Source organism: Oncorhynchus mykiss, unplaced genomic scaffold (genome assembly GCF_013265735.2).
Source record: "Oncorhynchus mykiss isolate Arlee unplaced genomic scaffold, USDA_OmykA_1.1 un_scaffold_164, whole genome shotgun sequence".
Classification (NCBI taxonomy): Eukaryota; Metazoa; Chordata; class Actinopteri; order Salmoniformes; family Salmonidae; genus Oncorhynchus; species Oncorhynchus mykiss.
In genome coordinates this window covers 480,743-487,849 of record NW_023493668.1, presented here as the reverse complement: position 1 = coordinate 487,849, position 7,107 = coordinate 480,743, and the positions used below count along the sequence as shown (strand labels likewise).

Genomic DNA, 7,107 nt, shown 5'->3' with positions numbered 1-7,107 from the left:
TCACAGGAAGGTCTACACTGTTGGTTAAGGACTTGTCAGTCAGCATTTCACAGTAAGGTCTACACTTGTATTCGGTGCATGTGACAAAGTTTGATCTAAGTATTCAGACCCTTTACTCAGTACTTTGTTGAAGCACCTTTGGCAGCGATTACAGCCTTGAGTCTTCTTGGGTATGATGCTACAAGCTTGGCTCACCTGTATTTGGGTAGTTTCTACTCCTGGTGCTGTATGGACTGAAGCTGGCTGGTGATACCTGTTACCAGCATAAACTACCAAGTGAAGTTCTGCAGCAGTTTGGCACCACAGCAGCGTACAGCTTCAAGGCCTCTGCATCCTGCTGGTTCCAGCTCCGTGACAATGCAGTTGGACAGGGAAGATGAGAAGGATTTCCTTGCCAATCTATGATTCATCATATTTACAGTACGTACGAGAACAGTGGCAATATCTGGAGGAAACCATGGAGCAGCTAGCCAGCCAAGCAGCACAACAACCTGGAGAACAGTGGTCATATCTGGAGGAAACCATGGAGCAGCTAGCCAGCCAAGCAGCACAACAACCTGGAGAACAGTGGCAATATCTGGTGGAAACCATGGAGCAGCTAGCCAGCCAAGCAGCACAACAACCTGGAGAACAGTGGCCATATCTGGAGGAAACCATGGAGCAGCTAGCCAGCCAAGCAGCACAACAACCTGGAGAACAGTGGCAATATCTGGAGGAAACCATGGAGCAGCTAGCCAGCCAAGCAGCACAACAACTTGGAGAACAGTGGCCATATCTGGAGGAAACCATGGAGCAGCTAGCCAGCCAAGCAGCACAACAACCTGGAGAGAGATGCCTAGCACACACATTATTTGAGTTAAGCTGCTTGTTCAATAAGATAGCATATATACCTTGTTATTAGCTTGTATCTATAATTGTTGATCAGTTAGGTAGCATGTTTACTACCAATACACTGCTTAAAACTATAACTGTTCAGAATGTGTTGGTTTACTAGTTAAAAAGAAAATAAATAAAATCTAATTGTTCAATAATGTGTAAATGTATAATAAACACAGAAGTCCCAAAACCTAGAAAAAGGAACATAGACAACCCACCCAACTCACGCCCTGACCATACTAAAACAAAGACATAACAAAAGATCTCAGGTCAGAAGGTGACACATGCAGGACAAGCGAACGGGGGAGCACTTTGATGTCATGTTCGCAAAAGCAGCTGCTATGGCGACAAAGTTGGACCAACAACCTATTCAGATGCCTCACATCCGCAAACTTTCAAAGCGTTACACCGGTCAGGCTGCAGCCCAGTGAATACTCAGCCCACATCCATCCAGATGCCCAGTCTGTACAGAGCCCAGTTCTACAACACCTTGGACACAGTGAATACTCAGCCCATATCCATCCAGATGCCCAGTTCTACAACACCTTGGACACAGTGAATACTCAGCCCACATCCATCCTGATGCCCAGTCTGTACAGAGCCCAGTTCTACAACACCTTGGACACAGTGAATACTCAGCCCACATCCATCCTGATGCCCAGTCTGTACAGAGCCCAGTTCTACAACACCTTGGACACAGTGAATACTCAGCCCATATCCATCCTGATGCCCAGTCTGTACAGAGCCCAGTTCTACAACACCTTAGACACAGTGAATACTCAGCCCATATCCATCCAGATGCCCAGTTCTACAACACCTTGGACACAGTGAATACTCAGCCCATATCCATCCAGATGCCCAGTTCTACAACACCTTGGACACAGTGAATACTCAGCCCATATCCATCCTGATGCCCAGTTCTACAACACCTTGGACACAGTGAATACTCAGCCCATATCCATCCTGATGCCCAGTTCTACAACACCTTGGACACAGTGAATACTCAGCCCATATCCATCCTGATGCCCAGTTCTACAACACCTTGGACACAGTGAATACTCAGCCCATATCCATCCAGATGCCCAGTTCTACAACACCTTGGACACAGTGAATACTCAGCCCATATCCATCCAGATGCCCAGTCTGTACAGAGCCCAGTTCTACAACACCTTAGACACAGTGAATACTCAGCCCATATCCATCCAGATGCCCAGTTCTACAACACCTTGGACACAGTGAATACTCAGCCCATATCCATCCAGATGCCCAGTCTGTACAGAGCCCAGTTCTACAACACCTTGGACACAGTGAATACTCAGCCCATATCCATCCTGAATTGAATTCAAGACTTCTGCAGGTGCAGCTGGCCATGTTTGGGAATAATTATACATATCAAATGAGCTCAGATGTTGCTGGCATTATTGGGGAAATGGTGCCAGAGGTGAAAGGTCTCTTCAGTCAGGTGGAAGCTTTAGTAAGGCGTCTGCTGGTGGTCCCTGCCTCCTCTGTCGAGGCTGAGAGGAGTTTTAGTGCCCCGGGGAGGCTTAAGACATGGCTTAGATCATCCATGAGTCAAACAAGGCTGAATAATGTGGCCATGTGGTACGTGCACTAGCAGAAACTGGACAGACTGGACCTGGACAGTTTTAATGGAAGCCTTCACATAGATCCAGTGGTGAACCGTGACTATAGGACCTCGGCTTTCAGAGGGACCAAAAATCTTCCAATACGTTGTGTCAAACTATAAAATCATAAAAATAACAGAAAACATAGCATCACTTAATGCGCCCGACATTATATAGTCTGTAGTCGGGCCGTTCTAGTGAAGGAGGAGCTTTTTGATGACACTGTGAACGATGACATTCACTCCAGTCGGCCCCATGAAGTCAGAACAATACAATAGCACAACTATTTCATTAACAAAATTCAATTAACAAACCAGCTATTACTTCCCATTGCAAAAATATATCACTGAATAGTGTGGTGAACGTCATAAATTAAAGTTACAACACAACAATGTTTCACAGTCATGTGAGGTCCTGGTGGACCTAATGGATAACAGTACAATAATTTGTGCTTCGGCTCATTAAATGTGGTTAATGTAGGGTTCATTAAATGTGGTTAATATTGGTCTCATCAGGCTCAGGTAGCATCAGATTAGAATGTTCATGCTGAATCAAAGCTCTCATCAAATCCAGACATTTATATGCGTTATAATGCTTTTGAATGACACTTCCAAGTTTTGGTGGAAACTACCAGGTTACCTGGGAGAAAAGTGATTTATTATCGTATAATACCGGGGAAATATTCAACCTTAATGCGCATACAGGTGGATTCACAAGACACCAATCAAGTAACTTACATATATAGTATCTTCATTAGGCCTAATGGCATTTTATGAAGTTAGTTATAGTGACTGAGTAAGTCTAATTATAAAAGTAAGCCTCCAAAGTGCCATGTTTCTTAGTTTATTATGTGGAGGAAACGTTTAGGCAGCCAGGACCATCCGCTCCTTAGCTCTCTTACTGCAGTCCAGTGCCATAGACATCTTTGAAGTTTGGCCTCTAGTAATTTAGGAGGGACACTTTATGAAGGCCTTCTCACAATGGACTTATCATTCAAGGCTCTACAGACAGATACAAAAAAAGACAGGCTATTTTTATTGTTCACGTTATTTTCGTTGACGATGTCCTGAAGTCAATTCGTTCAACATTGAAATGCAGTTTTCTGTACCACACAGGACAACCAGGAAAAAGTGACGGTCGGTGGAACTCTGGCGCCACCAAGTGGACAATTGCTTCAGTTCGTTTGTGGCAGCAATGCTACCAGATATACTTGATACAAGATCAAATGTTATGTCAATATTATTATCTCCAAATTGCCCCCCATCCCCCCCTCCCCACACGTAATATATTATTATTCCAATTTAGCTGTTGCTCAGGTTAACGTGTTCTCTCATTTCTGATTGGAGGGCGGATGACCACGTCATCTTAGAACCTACATGTGTTACATTGTAACAGTCAAACGTGGTTATTCCTGGCGTTGATCAACTCCCCATCCATGCCACCATTTATTTAAAGCATTATATTTTTTATGGAAAACAAAAAGCATACAGTGCTCATTTTGGTGTAACCTTAGTCGAATTTGACGTGTCGGAGAACGGCCACTTCGTCCCGAAACCATTGCAGGTATCGCTTCTCGGCCTTTTGGCTAAGATCAAGTGTAGTATCTGTTCTTATCAGTTTAATATCTGATACGTCCCCTATCTGGGGGCCATATATTAAATTGATTTTTGGAATAGGGAGATGGAATAGGGGCTTGCTCCGTCCACTCCACGCATCGACCTGGTATTGCAGTACCTCCAGGAACGGTGCACCCCCTTTCATTGTAAAGAGAAATCAGACAGAGGAAACAAAGTTGCTTCGTTGGTCTATATTGTATTTTCACATTGAGCACATTGAACGTTAAATGACGAGACATAGGCATTGATGCGAGTGACCAGTCTTGTTCAGTACATCACAACACATCCGGGTATCTCAAGCACCCCGGTAAAACACAAGAGTTGCAGTAATGAACATTTACCAACAGATGGCATCACTGTGCCATCTTACACCCATAACATCTTCCATTTAATAAAATAGGACAGGAGGTGTCAATTCACTAACAAAGCAAACCTAGTAACAATTTCCAACATTAACAGTTTAGTATTATTTATTTATTTTTCTCAGGTAACAATAACACATTTTGATATTCTCTTCACTTTAATCTCTGTCTGTCAACAATCCCTGATGGGAAACCTACAGATTAAGTATTTTTGGTGGCTGGCCCAGACGCCCGCAGCGTGAAAAGACAGGGGGCTTGTCTGCGAGGACTGCGGGTTCCCGCACAGGCGTGTCACCTGAACGTCTAAGGGGAGAATTGATGGGCGAGGGAGCGGCCGACCTGTGATCCCCTGGCTCTTCGCCCAGTGCCTCAGGCCCCATGTGACTTGCTGGGGTTCTGTCTTTTGTCATGCGAACCCTTTGGCCATCAGGGTTCTGAATAGGTGCTGGCTCAGTAATCCGAAGGTCAACCCTGTTACGACGATACATTGATCCATTCACTTCGACCAAGTAGGAGCGTGGTGCAACTTTCTGTACACAGGATCCGAGTCTCCAGAGGCCTGTCCGGTCCCCTGGTAGTGGCTTCATTCGCATCGTTTCACCCACCCTGAGCTCAGGTAAGTCTTTTGCTGATTTGTCGTAGATGTACTTGGAGACCTGTCTTCTGTGACGTAGCTGTGCCGGGCTGCTATCCATGCCTTCTGTCGGGGTATTGCGCCACTGCAGGATTGCTTTCCAGGCATCTTTGCCCTCTCGCAGAGCCTTTTTGCAGAGGTTCTTTGCGATTTTTACTGCGGACTCCGCCTTCCCATTAGCTTTTGGGTGTAGTGACGTGCTCGAATTCCCATTCTGCAGCAAATTTTCGGAACTCAACTCCGGAGAATTGGGGTCCATTGTCTGGAATTACCCTATCTGGCTGGCCATATAGGCAAACTGAGCCTTGCAGCGTTTGATCGTTGTCTCTGCTGAGAGGTCGGGGAGGAGGTCAATCTCCCAAAAGTCTGAGTAATGATCGACTACGAGCAGAAAGTCTTTGCCACTGTGCTGGAAGAGATCTAGACTTACTATCTGCCAGGGGCGCATCGGTAGCTCGTGGGACATCATCGTCTCTCTCTGTTGCTCAATGGCATATTCATTGCAGACTGTGCATTTACTGACATAGTCTTTGATTTCACTCTGCATTCCTGGCCAATACAGTGTGTCACGTGCTTGTCTGTAACAGGCCTCACCTCCTATGTGACTTGAGTGCACGCGTGCCAACATCTCAGGGCGCAGAGACCGGGGAATAACGACTCTCTGACACTTGAATATTACTCCGTTTTGAACACTGAGCTCCTCTTTGACTGGCCAATGTCCTCTGACGGCTAAAGCAGTTTCTTCCTTGCAGTCGGGCCAGCCCATCAGAATCACAGACCTCAATGCCTGGAGTTGCTCATCCCTGTCTGTGTGCTCTCTGATTTGTATAAGGCGCTGGTCCGTAACATTGAGGTAGTCAGCCTGGTTGATGTGTTCAACATCCACTTGCTCTGTTTGTAAGCTGCACACTGCGTGTTGTTCATGCATGGAGCGCGTGTGAGTGCCTGATGCAGTAGCCCTGCTGAGCGTGTCACTCACATATATCTCTGGCCCTGGCTTATACACCACCTTGAGGTTGCAGTTTTGTAGGGCCAGTAGCATGCTCTGCAGTCGTTTTGGGGCATTCAGAAGAGGCTTGCTGAATAGAGCAATAAGGGGCTTGTGATCTGCCCGTACAGGTAGTGGTGGAAGCGTTGGCATGCAAACACAATGCTGAGGCACTCCTTCTCTATCTGGGCATAGTTCTGCTCTGTTGGGGTGAGTGCCCTAGAGGCGAATGCCACAGGCTGGCCCTCCTGCATGAGGCAACAGCCAAGTCCATACTGGCTTGAGTCACTCTGACAGGTTTCGACACATTGTAGTATCGCAGTACAGGTGTCTGGGTGACCAGTTGTTTTATTTCCCTCACCGCTGCGTCATGTTTTGGGAGCCAATGCCAGATGGTGTCCTTGTCCATGAGCCTCCTTAGTGGCTCACACACTTCAGAGAGCCGCGGTAAGAATTTGGCCAGGTAGGTGACGAATCCGACGAAGCGCTGCACTGCCTTCACGTCAGATGGGTGGGGCATTTCCAAGACAGCCTTCACTTTTTCAGGATCCACCTTCAATCCGGTGGAGGACAAGATGTGCCCATGAAAGCGGACCTCTGGCACTGTAAAATTACGCTTTTTTATGCTTAGCCTTAGCTTGACCTGTCTGCATCTGACCATCAGGGCCAGCAGCTTGGCGTCATGGTCACATTCTGCCTCCTCATCACTGTCCCCACAGCCCACTACGAGGATGCCATCTGCTATGGGTTCCACGCCACTGAGCCCCATCAACAGCTCATGCTGTTTCCGCTGATACACCTCTGGAGCCACAGAGACACCAAACGGAAGCTTTAACCACCTCTTCCTGCCCCAGGGTGTCCAAAAGGTGGTCATGTAACTGCTGGGCTCGTCGAGCTTGCACTGCAGGAAGGCATCTCTGGCATCCACGAGCGTGAAGACTCTGGCCTTTGGGAGCTTGTAAAGAACGTCCTCCAACGTGGGCATAATGTAATGTGAACGTCGCAG

At 46.8% G+C, this 7,107-nt stretch overlaps 1 non-coding gene across 1 annotated transcript; it reads left to right on the top strand.

The window, feature by feature from the left end:
• Positions 1 to 4,066: 4,066 nt before the first annotated feature.
• Positions 4,067 to 4,257, top strand: LOC118947574. The gene has a single exon (XR_005041812.1). It is a non-coding gene; the product is annotated as a U2 spliceosomal RNA (small nuclear RNA).
• The last annotated feature ends 2,850 nt before the right edge of the window (positions 4,258 to 7,107 follow it).